General features: G+C 37.1%; 1 long non-coding RNA gene across 2 annotated transcripts; it reads left to right on the forward strand.

The window, feature by feature from the left end:
• Window positions 1-230: 230 nt before the first annotated feature.
• LOC309483717 lies at window positions 231-4,059 on the forward strand. Of its 2 annotated transcripts, none has more exons than XR_014200629.1 (4): window positions 231-2,142; window positions 2,433-2,543; window positions 2,683-2,732; window positions 2,876-4,059. It is a non-coding gene; the product is annotated as an uncharacterized lncRNA (long non-coding RNA). The 2 variants fall into 2 exon arrangements; XR_014200630.1 differs by having other exon boundaries at window positions 231-2,093.
• The last annotated feature ends 8,101 nt before the right edge of the window (window positions 4,060-12,160 follow it).

The following is a 12,160-nucleotide window of genomic DNA, read 5'->3' on the forward strand; positions in this document are numbered from 1 at the left end:
GCTGTGAGTTCAGGTGAATTTAATACCTCAGACGAGTGCTCCCGCCGTGCTCACTAAACAAATGATTAAAAATAGCTAGCGTACACCATACTTAAAAAAAAAAACATCAACAGCCAATCACAAGACGCGTAATTTCTTGGCCACGTTCTAATTCTGGCCAATGATCAGCTCTCGGAGGCGGGGTGAGGACTTGACGCACTGAGGCGCGTGATTGACGTAAGCAATGTTACTAAATTTAGCAGCGGTGTGAGATAGCAGATCCTTCATTCATTGCGCCGGGGCGGATCCGTTTATTTTAGACATTTGATTGTGTTCCAGCCAATCCAAATATAGTCGTAGACAGGTATTTTTAGCGGAAGCGTGTCCCCGTTACCTCTTACCAGGGAACAACCTTATGATATCCCCATACTGTAATGGGAGAAAGTAGAGAACCGATTGCTTCGGGTAATTTTTTCGCAGGTCTTTTCATTCTAACCATGTTGTTTAACTCGCTTGGCTCTCCGGAAAAGCAGGATAGTGTGAGTTCGGACGTCCTGAGGATACTAAACAGGTTTCGGTTGTTGTACTAAATGTTTTGTAGATCGAAAGTGGTTTAAAGGCAATCGTTTAAAAGAAATAGTTCGTACTTAGCTAAGTCTCGCGACAAAATATCACGTATCGGGAATAGTCGGCAACAGACCACATGTCATTTTAAATCTTCCACAGCTCACGAAAAGCTGTTGCAAAGAAGTTGTAAATAAGGCAGTTCTTGCTAAGCACAGGGTCTATATCTGATAGTAAAATGCCTGGATAAATATTCTTCCATTTTGGTGCGAGCAATTGGCTTGTGTTTGCTTGTGATATTTGTTTGCCAAAATAAAACTCGTTTATACTTTGACCATTTCCCAACTTCAAGAAGTGCAGTAGTTCATCACGTGGTCTGTAGTTCTGGGGAATATGTTCCGTGTCGCGAGACGTTATGGAAATGGTGCGCGCGCGGAGGGAAACTCGTTTCTTTTCTGCTGCTTTGCCGTCACGGGGAATCCCCTCTCCGTGACCTTCCCCCGCCTCGTCTTTACACACTGGAGCGAGTGAACCGGGTCAAGTGATATTAGCCTCGTTTGTGACAAGACAGGTTCTGCTTGGGGTGGTTAGAGACAACTAGTTAAATTACATACCTTGCAAAGAACCAGAAACGGGCTCAGTATTTACTGGTAGCCTATAACATATGTGCAAAAGTTCAAACTGAATGAAAGAGATATAAGCTGAAAACAAAACAGAAGTCATTGTGAGTGTCAAAAAAGTCCTTGATTTGGGAAAACATCTTTAAAAAAAGGAAATATCAGAGAATTTAAAAAAAGTAGACCTATAGGAAAAAAAAATACAATGCTGTAATTATAAATGACTGTGAAAGTCATGAAAATGAATTGGTCAAAAGGTGTGGGGATGTTCTGTCTTGATAAAGGCACACTTCTCAGATGTTTACTTTTTGTACATTGACATTAGTCTAGAAAATAAAATAAAGTTCTTGACTGTTACTATAAGCAATTATTACAATACATGACCTTTTCTGTATTTGCAACTATAAAGGCTCTGCACTAACCATAACATCTGTTTATATTTTTTTTTACTACAACAGAAATTCACATGCTTTTTTTCATTTTGAAATAGATGCAATCACACCTAAACACCTTATGTTGCTCTTATCCATTTGATTGAGGATGTCTGCTTTAGCGAAGGCTCTTTATTCATAAGGTCACACTCACTCGATCTGATTAGAACAGTGAACTGAAACCATAAGATCAGGAAGGGTTTAAAATTAGAATTAGGAGAATATTCTTCCTATAGTACTTCTAGGCCTAACTTTATTTTTTCACATGAACGAATATATACACAAATGGTAACTGTTTGGAGAATATTATGAATAATGAGCACATTTATGAAGGTCTTGAACTTTACTCTTGACATTGGAAAGACGTGTATTTCAACTTAAACTCCCACGTTTTCCGGCAGTGATTGTACTATGGATACATTTATGAGTGACAGATATCCGAATGGCTTTTACAGCACTGAATCATCAAAAAGGAAGAGAAAAACTGCTTCCCTTGGCTGAGGTGAATGATAATAGTCACATGATGACCATAATCAGTTAAGATGAGTGAAGTGAGTGTTGTGTTATTTTATTGCATAAGTGTTAAATCAAGCATATACTAGGTTGATGAGCTTAAAGGTCATGAGTGGTAAAAACTATTTGTTAGTTTTTCTTGTGTTTGTGAGTGGGCGTTTGTACTTGTGTGTGTTGATTACTCTCAAGCAATGACCTGGATGTGAGTGACATCATCAAAGACAGGGAATACCTGCTTTTAAAAAAAGGCAGTTTCTAGGGTTTAATTCTCTTATAAAATTCATGTACATTCTTGTGTTAATAATAGTTATACTTTTCTTCTATTTAGATTTTCCAAAAATGGAGCGCACATGCTTTCATCACTGAGCGCATTGGCGGGAAATGTTGCTCGCCTCTCAGGCAACTTCAATGCTCGTGCAACAGGAGAGCAATGGCCAAGGTCAAGATTTATGCTCATTTTTTTAATTACATTTCATGTAGCTTTGTCGCTAAACCCTGTCATGTGCCTTCAGAACACTTGGAATATTCGCCATGAGTGGCATGAGATTATTTTGTGATACTTTTGCATCTTTTTAAAGCTTGGAGGTGGTCGGTCGCCATTCACTGCCAAACAAACGTGAGCACAACGGTAAGTAAATAATGACTGAATTTTATATTTATGTCAACTATCCCTTTAATAGTGGAAACTAGAATGCTGTGAACTCTATTTTGCTCAATTGTTAAAGAATAATTCGTGATTTCACATGTTCATGTAACCTTTGAATTGAACAGGAAATAAACGTATCTGAGTTGGTGGAGGGCTCGAGTTCATGACTTGACCCGAAACCGGTCTGGTTTAGAGGAAAAACCGGCAGAGAAGGTGGAGGTGGGGTGTTGCGGATGCCGGAAAACAGTCTCAGGACTGAGGTTAGTGGTGGGTTTATATATGCGTCCTCTGATGCTCATTGGCTGGATTAAATTAACATGTTCCTCATGAACTTGTTTTATGAACTCCTTCTTGTATGACAGTGGGGTTGTCTGTGCAAAAACTAAGCATGAATGGAACAGTTTAAAGCAGAATTAAGCTGCTTTTGCTAGTTTAAGTTTGGTATAGTAACATTATGTCTGTTAATGACATATATTTATGAACTGAAAAACATAAAGGTGCTAAAAATGCCATTCTGTAATGTCTTTAATGTTGTCATCAGGTCATTCCTACTGTTTGCTGTATTTTATGTCCCCATGAAACCATAGGCGGCGTTGTTACATTGGTTCTATTTGCCCTTTAAAATCTTAAAGGCCCCCTGAAATCAAAATTGAAGTTTTTTAGCTTTTAGTATGAATATGTTAGCCTTAAGGTTATGAATAAGCTTACAGTCTCTCACTTCCACTAAAATGGATCACCGATTTTTATGACATCACTGCGAAATGTCCAATTAAAATCGAATCAAATTACATCTTCTGTCCATTCAAATGCTCTCCAGAATCTAAAGCGTCCCGCCCCCTAATGCTATAAATACCACCTGGCCAAAGCGACCGGCGTTGACACGTCACATATAAGTTGGAGATGTGTGTTCGGTTGCTCAAACGCTTGAGTTTTATTCCGTTTTAATTAAACTGTACATTGGTTAAGAATGAAATGGCTAGAATTTATTCACACCTCTGCTATTGAATCCAATGTATCATCACAGCTCGGATTCGCTTCCATGGTACTGTCAAGTATGAATTGCAGTCTGTGTGGTAAACTAAACCCTATTGGCTATTTTAAAAGGGGGGGGGGGTCATTAAATATGTCCCGCCTTAGCTTCCTGTTCCAGTGGAAATTACGTCAACGCATCATACAAAGCTGCGCGTTCTAATGCACTTCATTGGGCCTGGTAGAAGTAGCATAATTTTCTTGTTGGGAAAGCGACTACAAGAAAAAAAAAAAAAAATTTCTCTCTTTTCCTCATTTTGTAAGACTTATCTAATAGCGTAAAACAGCATGTCCACTCTGTTGTGGCAATTAATACTGGGCATGAACACTTTTCTTTAATATATTTTGTATCTATTTATATCCATTTTATATCTATATATTGAAATTCTTCCTAAATGTTTATGTAATGTTGTTCTTTGTTGGCTTAAAACATCCACCCAGGTACACATTGCATTGTAAAAAAATGTCATGTAACAGGGTGGACAAATTGCCTAGACCACATGTGAAATATTTGGTTCATTATCATTAGGTTATACTAGCTTGAGCTTGACCAGTGTGTTTTTTTATGGTGGACTGGAATTTTTTAGAAAGACTAAAAAGAAAATGTGTTTCAACAAACTAAAATCCACCGAACTGTAGGAATGCCCCTCTTATTTGTTTTGTTTACAGTGAACGTCTGGCAACCACACCTGTCAGTTTTTAAACCGTAAATTTAACAGGATTTTCACAGTGCATGAAGCATGTGGGTGTATGCGTGCATCTTATCCTCTTACCACTCCTCAGTATTTGTGTTGCCCCCACTGTGTGGGGTGTCAGAACAATAGTACAGGAATTCCGACTGATAGTTCTGCTGGTGTTCAGAGGTTAAGTATGCAGACTGCTTTTGTTGTGAGCATACCAATGAGTCAGAAAGATAAATTAATGGAGTACTGAAACTTATGGTTCATGATTTATGGACTGATTGTTGATTAGTGTTGATCATTCGTATTTTTAGTATAATGTCATCGTGTTTAGATTCATCATAACCTCAAATAATTAACACAAAACAAATATAATCTCCTAACAGCACAGACATATTCATATATTATTGAATATTAAAAAAGATAGTCCTGTCAGAGTAAAAAAAAAATATATATATATATACCATTAATTACAAGGCTCATTAAACATTAAACAAATGCACTGTCTGACATACCAAACTTATGAATGAGGCTTTCCCAATGAGTAAGCAATGGAGAGTTGATTTGCAATTTTAAAGCATTTGCTGTATATTGTATTTTGCATGTGAGCTTTCCTGTAGCTCAGTGGTAAGAGCATTGCGTTAACAACGCAAGGTTGTGGGTTCAATCCCAGGGGATTGCACATACCTATGTATAAATGTATAGGATAACGCAATGTAAGTCGCTTTGGATAAAAGCGTCTGCCAAATGCATAAATGTAAATGTAAAATGTAAGTGATATCCATGTGCAAACCTCTTGGAATGCATGCATAGTAGTTTTCTTTGTGTGCATGTTTGTTTTGAACATTTCAGGGGAGCAGACCATGACATGCGTGTTGTCTGTTGGCCAGGTCAATGAGTTCCTGAAAGACAAGGCAGGCAAGCCTTAGTTTAAGCAGAGAGAGTTGTATGTATAGAAAAAGAGATGTACTCTCTCTTAAGATAACAATTCTTTGTAGAATGTTATCATATTGTGCACCTCATAGAGACTCATAAAATCCACACACAGAGAAACAGATTACTTCTTGGTGAATGTTGCAAGGGTTAGTTTAAAATGTCAGTGCGTTGGTGTTGTTTATTGCCTTTATTAATGGGGATTGACTTTCATTCAAACACTATGAGTAATGACACATTTACTGCAGTTGATTCATTTGGTGAAAATATTTCCTTGTTCTCACAGCTCAGTAGTTCATCAGTTATTTGTAATTTTGAACTTATTTGACATTTAGGGCCTCTTTTCCCAAATATTTTCAACAACAATTGCTTATTACAACGATTTGGACCTGCTTAAATGTGTATTAAAAGAAAGTGTTTTGAAGCAATCATTGCATTAAAAAAGACTGTGGAATACAATTTTTCTTAAATTTATTTAAATTATTACACCACTTAAAGATCTTATTATATTTCATTTGGACTCATGAGGAGGATTTGGGATTTGCATAAAACATTTTTTAATCAATTAATCTGTGTTTGCTTGGCATTGAAAGCATATTTATAAAATGTATAATTCCAATAAAAAATTATTATAGGATTGTGAAAGGTGTGACTAAATTAAACTTTTTAGAAAGTTCTATATTAAAGGTATAGCGGAGGATTTTCCCGAATTTTAGAAAAGAACCGCCCTCTCCACTTTTTGAAAAAATGCACATGCGCAACAGTCTACCTGCTCCCGAGAGGGAACGCCTATTAAACGCTAGCATCGCTAATCATAGCTTACATTAACTTTTACTAGCAGTGATTTTAAATGGATTTCTCCAAATAGCATGCCAAACTTTACCTGTCGAGTAGAAACTTCACGACTGAGGCATCAGTGGGAAGCCCAACCTGTGCTTTTAGCGCACGCCAGCCTGTGAAATATTCTCCCAAAAACACTGGTCTTGTTTCTTTCTTTCTTCAGAGGCCTTTCTCTTCTTGTCATACAATTCGTAGACACTTTTTCTCTTGCGACCCTCAGACATTTTGAAAAAACCCGGTGAGAACGGCGAGCTTCAATGAATGGCTGAAACCATAGCTCACCACACATATACACCTGTAAGTGCGCATGCGCAGAGAGGACGAGCATGTTCGACGGGCCTTACGTAAACATATCACCAGAATGATTGACAATTAGGAGGACCAATAGTCTTGATGATCCACCCGGAAAAAGAAAATCCTCCACTATACCTTTAATGCACAAAGTTGTTGCAAGACTTGGCAGCCACAAATAAATGTAACTCTTTATTGGGCACTGGTGTCTTTTATAATGGGCTTGCCAGATTTATAAAAGCTCTGTATCCAGTTCACTCCATAGCTAAGGACACTCCTTCCCGGTGGTATAATCACAGTGACACTTGGCCTTTGTGACTTGAATTTGACATATTTTAGGGCCTGAGAGTTGTTCATGTAGCCTGCACTCCTCTTCTCAAGATGCAACCCATTTCTGTAATCTGGGATGCAGAATTGCACCATTTATGTCAATGTTTGGAATAGTGTACTTTCAGACACCCACATTTTCACCTTTGGGAATGTAAGGATACATGCAGTACTTGAAGTCCATGAAATCAAGGGGAAAACTTGTCTCATTTCTTCTGACCTTCTGTCATAGTCGTGAATCAGCACAGCGGCATTTTGACCTTTAAATCTGGGGTCACTCACAATGATACATTTACACTCACAAAGAGCGTTTACTCACCGTTTTGGTGAAAGTTGTGAGAATAGTTTCGATGATGATTAAATGCAATCTCACGCATTCATACATTGTGTGGGTTTTGAAGATCTACCTGTAATTGCCATTGTGAATTTCCCAGCAATAGTTCCCCCCCTGCATTTTTTAACCAATAAGGACCTGCCAGTTTTCGTCATATTCCGGAATCACTCTCTCTAGCTGGGTTTCACACCAAACCGGTGCCACGCCCTCTGTCTGACACACACGATGCTATGTGTATGTGTGGGACGTTGCCTTTAGCTAAGGCATTACTTGCATAACAGTTGCCTGTTTTATGTAACTTCATTCAAAGGATTTCAGATGATGTACAGAGGTCGTGACATTCTAGCATTTAAGTAAACAGCAAATACTCATCCTTTTAGTTTACCAAATGACTCAGAGGGTCAAGCTCATGTTTAGACAGGGATTCCCCAAACCCTTTAAAACAGCCTCACTGAAAGTCATTGGATGTATTTTTGTTAAAAATGTATTATGATGTAGCTACATACAACTATCTATATATAAAACACTATTTCTATAAAATAGAGGCATAAGGGTTGACATAAATGGGCCCCAAAGTATGATCTTTTTTTGTTAGGTCACAAAATGATTTCAATCAATGTAACCTAAAAGTCTGGCATATATAACAATGCGAGAATTATGAGCAATATAATGCAATTTTGTCTTTAAATTAGTTTGAATCAAAACTTTTTATTTAATTTTTTATAATTGAATCTACATTTCATTGTTTGCTCTTTTGAATAGGGTGTGCTGTGCCCTGATTTCAAGCATTTTGGATCTGAATGAGTCATACTAGGTTGTCTTCTCATATCATTGAAAATTCCAGTTAGATATACTAGTCTGACCTTAGTAGAAAGTGGGCGATGAGGTGACCTTTGAACTTTTGAAACATTCTGACATGATTTTTACTCAAGCTTTAAGTTAATGTGTGGTTTGTGCACTTTTGTACATGGTGTATAAATGAGTGCAAGATAGTGTTGAAGTGAATGAGAAACTCAGAATTTAATATCCCGAACCTTATTCATATGTCTTATCTTGTATTTTTCCCTCTGTGCTGGGAATTTAAATATTCTGAAGAATATTTAAACTCTAAAATGATGTTTACAAAGGTTCAAAAACAACTTTCCTTAGATCAGTCCTTTGGTGTCTGTTATTGGATTTATGATATTTATTTTACTTTATTTACTTTTTTATATTTGAATTGATCTATTTAAATCTTTCTTTCTTTCTTGTACTATTTAAATATAAGACATATTTTTTAAAAATCTTTTTATAAATTTAAGTAATATACTAAGCTATATGATGAACAAAAATAATATGAAACAAGAGTTCAAGTAAAGAGAATTTGTGACTATAATACACATATTAAACACAAAAAAAACTATTCAGGTTTTTTTAAAGTCATAATTAATTTTCCAATTAACTACCCATTCTTTTGTTCTTTTTGTCTTTTTTTGTCTTTTTTTTTTTTTTCTAATGATGTAAGAATTATGTAACTAGATTACTCTTAAGCAAGCCCTAGCATGTTACAGATCACACAGTAGCATATTTACTTAAAGGGTAACTCTCGCCAAAATTTTACCTAGGTTATTTTTGTTAATCTACCTGAGTCAAACTTTTGTGTAAAAGCATAATTAGAATGGAAACGCCACTTTTAAGATTGACCGTATTTTCGTTTTAGGTCAAATTGCCTTTTGAATGGGAGGGCTTGGGGCACTTCTATGATAGCACCAAAATCGCTATTTTTAAAACACTAAGAAGACTCAACACAACATGAAACTTTGCTCGAAGTATCACCAGGGGCTCTACACATGAACTCGAGCATTGACTACATTGTTTGTGTACACAGAGTTTACTAAAAAGAAAGGTTTTGTACGACTCACTTTATCAGTTAGTGGTTCCGGTGGCTGGAATTTTGTCAGTCAAAAGTAGTCAATCTCCGAATGCAACGTAACATGAGGAGAGTAAAGATGGAAAGCTCCTAAAGCTTGTTTCCATATCATTTCATGGATAATTTTTTATCTAAGTTATCATGCTTTTCATTGAAATGACAAGTTCATGACATTTCCTCATATGGAGTCAGTTCATTACGTTGCATTCGGAGATCGACTACTTTTGACTGACAAAATTTCAGCCACCGGAAACACTAACTGAAAAAGTGAGTCGTACAAAACCTTTCTTTTTAGTAAACTTTGTGTACACACAAAAAAAGCACAGTTTTATGTTGTGTTGAGCCTTCTTAGTGTTTTAAAAATAGCGATTTTGGTGCTATCATAGAAGTGCCCCAAGCACTCCCATTCAAAAGGCATTTTGACCTAAAACGAAAATACAGTCAATCTTAAAAGTGGTGTTTCCATTCTAATTATGCTTTTACACGAAAGTTTGACTCGGGTAGATTAACAAAAAGAGCCTAGGTTCAATTCTGGTGAGAGTTACCCTTTAATGGTGGCGAGTTAACTCTGCAACATGGCTACAAAGTGTGCCTGTTTTGTGTAATATTTCTTATGGTTGCATTTATAGGCCTGTTGAGTGAATGTATGGGGGTGTATCTGTGTTTGTATGTTTCTAAGAGGATATGATTCAGACGTGCTGGTTTTAGAGTAGAAAGGGGATGGTCTTATCTAAATGTTTGGACAGAGAGGTTTTTGTATAATAAATAATCGCATTAAGCGTCACTCTGCCATGTCGGTTCCCCCCAACATGGCTGCTTTCACCAGTAAACCACATTACTGAAAAACCTGCAACTCTCTCCTGATTTTACAGGACCAAAAAAAGTAGGTCAAGACCAGGTCAATACACCTGATGTCACCTGACACACTGCTCTGCATGTTTAATGAATTTATGTCACCTCAGATTGAACTGCAGTTTTATCAAGTAGGGTCAATCACAATCTGGCTTTGATATGACAGTCAGTTGTATGGCCCACAGTTTGTTAGTTTATGACTGCATACAAGACTGACAACTAACGTCAGAGATGGGTTTTGTGGGAAGATACACACACGCAAACACACTATACTTCTTCTGTCTTTTGATTGCTTGAGGTTTTGGGAACCAATAGGCTCTTTTAGACTTTCTATGTCAAGAAGGAAGGTCATTAGCTTATCGCCCTCTTGATCTCTAATACAAAGAGAATACTATGTATTATTAGGAAACACTTCCAAACACACAACTCTTTCATATTTAGGTAAAAGGGATTTAATTTTTTTTTTTTTTTATCATATCTATCGGTTTCCTGTGTTTAGTGATACGATGGTTCCTTCGGTGCTGGATCAGTGGAGAGCTGAACAGCCGCCAAGTGTGCAGTACATTGGTTAAAGTGTGAATCGAACTGATCTTCACACTAAAGTGAGAGGGACTTCCCCATTTGACCATTACAACACTGAATACTTATTCAAAGCACTTAGCTAAGTAATACATGTGAAATGAGAGCAAACTACATGTTTGTGCATTAAAATTGTGCATTAACATTCCTGTAGTTTAAATAGTAGCGCATGGCTACTATTTTAGATTCCCATTAAATGATAAAATGTATCCATTTATGTCAAAATAAGGCACTTATAATTGCTTATAAGGTTATAATTGCTTTTATAATGTAAAAAGAGTTATCAAAGTGCATTGCTCGTGAGATTTGAGGAGCTATTGTGCACATGGGACATTGAGTCCAACCCCTTTCCTCCACTTTTCTGTCAAATATTCACTATCCTCTATAGTAAAGAAAAAAAGCTAATAAATAATAATAAAAGAACTTGCAGCTAGTTGTGACACATTTACTGCTCACTCTGCACATTTCTTGCTCTTTGAATTTTTTTATTGGGACAAATTTTATTTGAGCTTGAGCATCATCCACCTTGTATTGAATTGATTAAGAGTCATGAGTGTCACCCGAGTGACTGTTTGACTGTTTATGCACTATAAAGTGTTCCCTTTTCTTTTAACAGAGGCACACTCGCTAATGTGCATGTAAAGAATCTATTGTTGGCGTACTTCTAGTTATAGCCCGACTGACGTATAGTCCTTGAAGGTGTTTGAGGCCAGACGCAAGGTCAAACTCATCTCTTACTGCCTGAGATTCTGCAGCCTGCAGCCTGATTGGATCCTTGGCACACAACCCTCAGGCCTGATTGGCTGAGAGGACAAATCATATCACCTGTCCTGTGGTCAGCCCATGAATACATGCCCATATAGAGAACTGACTGAGGTGTTAAACTATAACCACAGATGTTAATATCATCAAACCCAGCTTATCTAAATTATAGATAAGGTAGGCTTGACGAAATTTACGTCATATCTTTTTAAAGTCTTTTCATTTAAGAGTAACTCTCACACACAAACACACATACATACATAACCTGGGCGCTCTTATACCCGCACACAGACAGGAAGTTTGAAACAGTGGGGCTTCTGTCTGTGATTTGGCTCCAGTGGTTTAGAACACGGTATAAGAGAGCTAAGAGCTGCTCTATCTCGCATGAGCACCTTTATCAACACTCCTTCGCTTTCACTACATCCTTACTCCTTTTTTTTTCTTGTATTCCCCTGCAGACTTTATCTGATTTTCATTGACTGAAAACGTATGGCTTTCTATTGAACTGCCTACAACCCTACAACAGTCAGTCTGTACTCTATTTATCTCTTTTAATTCCTTGCCTTTAATTTGTATGCATGCTCAAGCTTAAACTTTGATTTTCTGGGATAAAAAGTGGTTTCATTAAGAATGAATAAAAATGATAAAAATGTAGTTTCATCAATAATTTGAACAAAGTGAAAGGGAAGAGAGAAGTACCTGCAGACTGTTTTGTTAATGTAGACGCTGCTGGCCAGTCACTGTGGTCAGGGTCATGTTTGATTGGCGGCTGATGAATGAATTCAACACAGTGGGCCAGCCGAGTGTGCAGCCCATGGGTGGTTAAAGTTACAGGTAGTGGGCTAAATGGTCACAGAAAATCTGTCTCCATATA

Source organism: Leuciscus leuciscus, assembly GCF_965113295.1.
Source record: "Leuciscus leuciscus genome assembly, chromosome: 20".
NCBI lineage: Eukaryota > Metazoa > Chordata > Actinopteri > Cypriniformes > Leuciscidae > Leuciscus > Leuciscus leuciscus.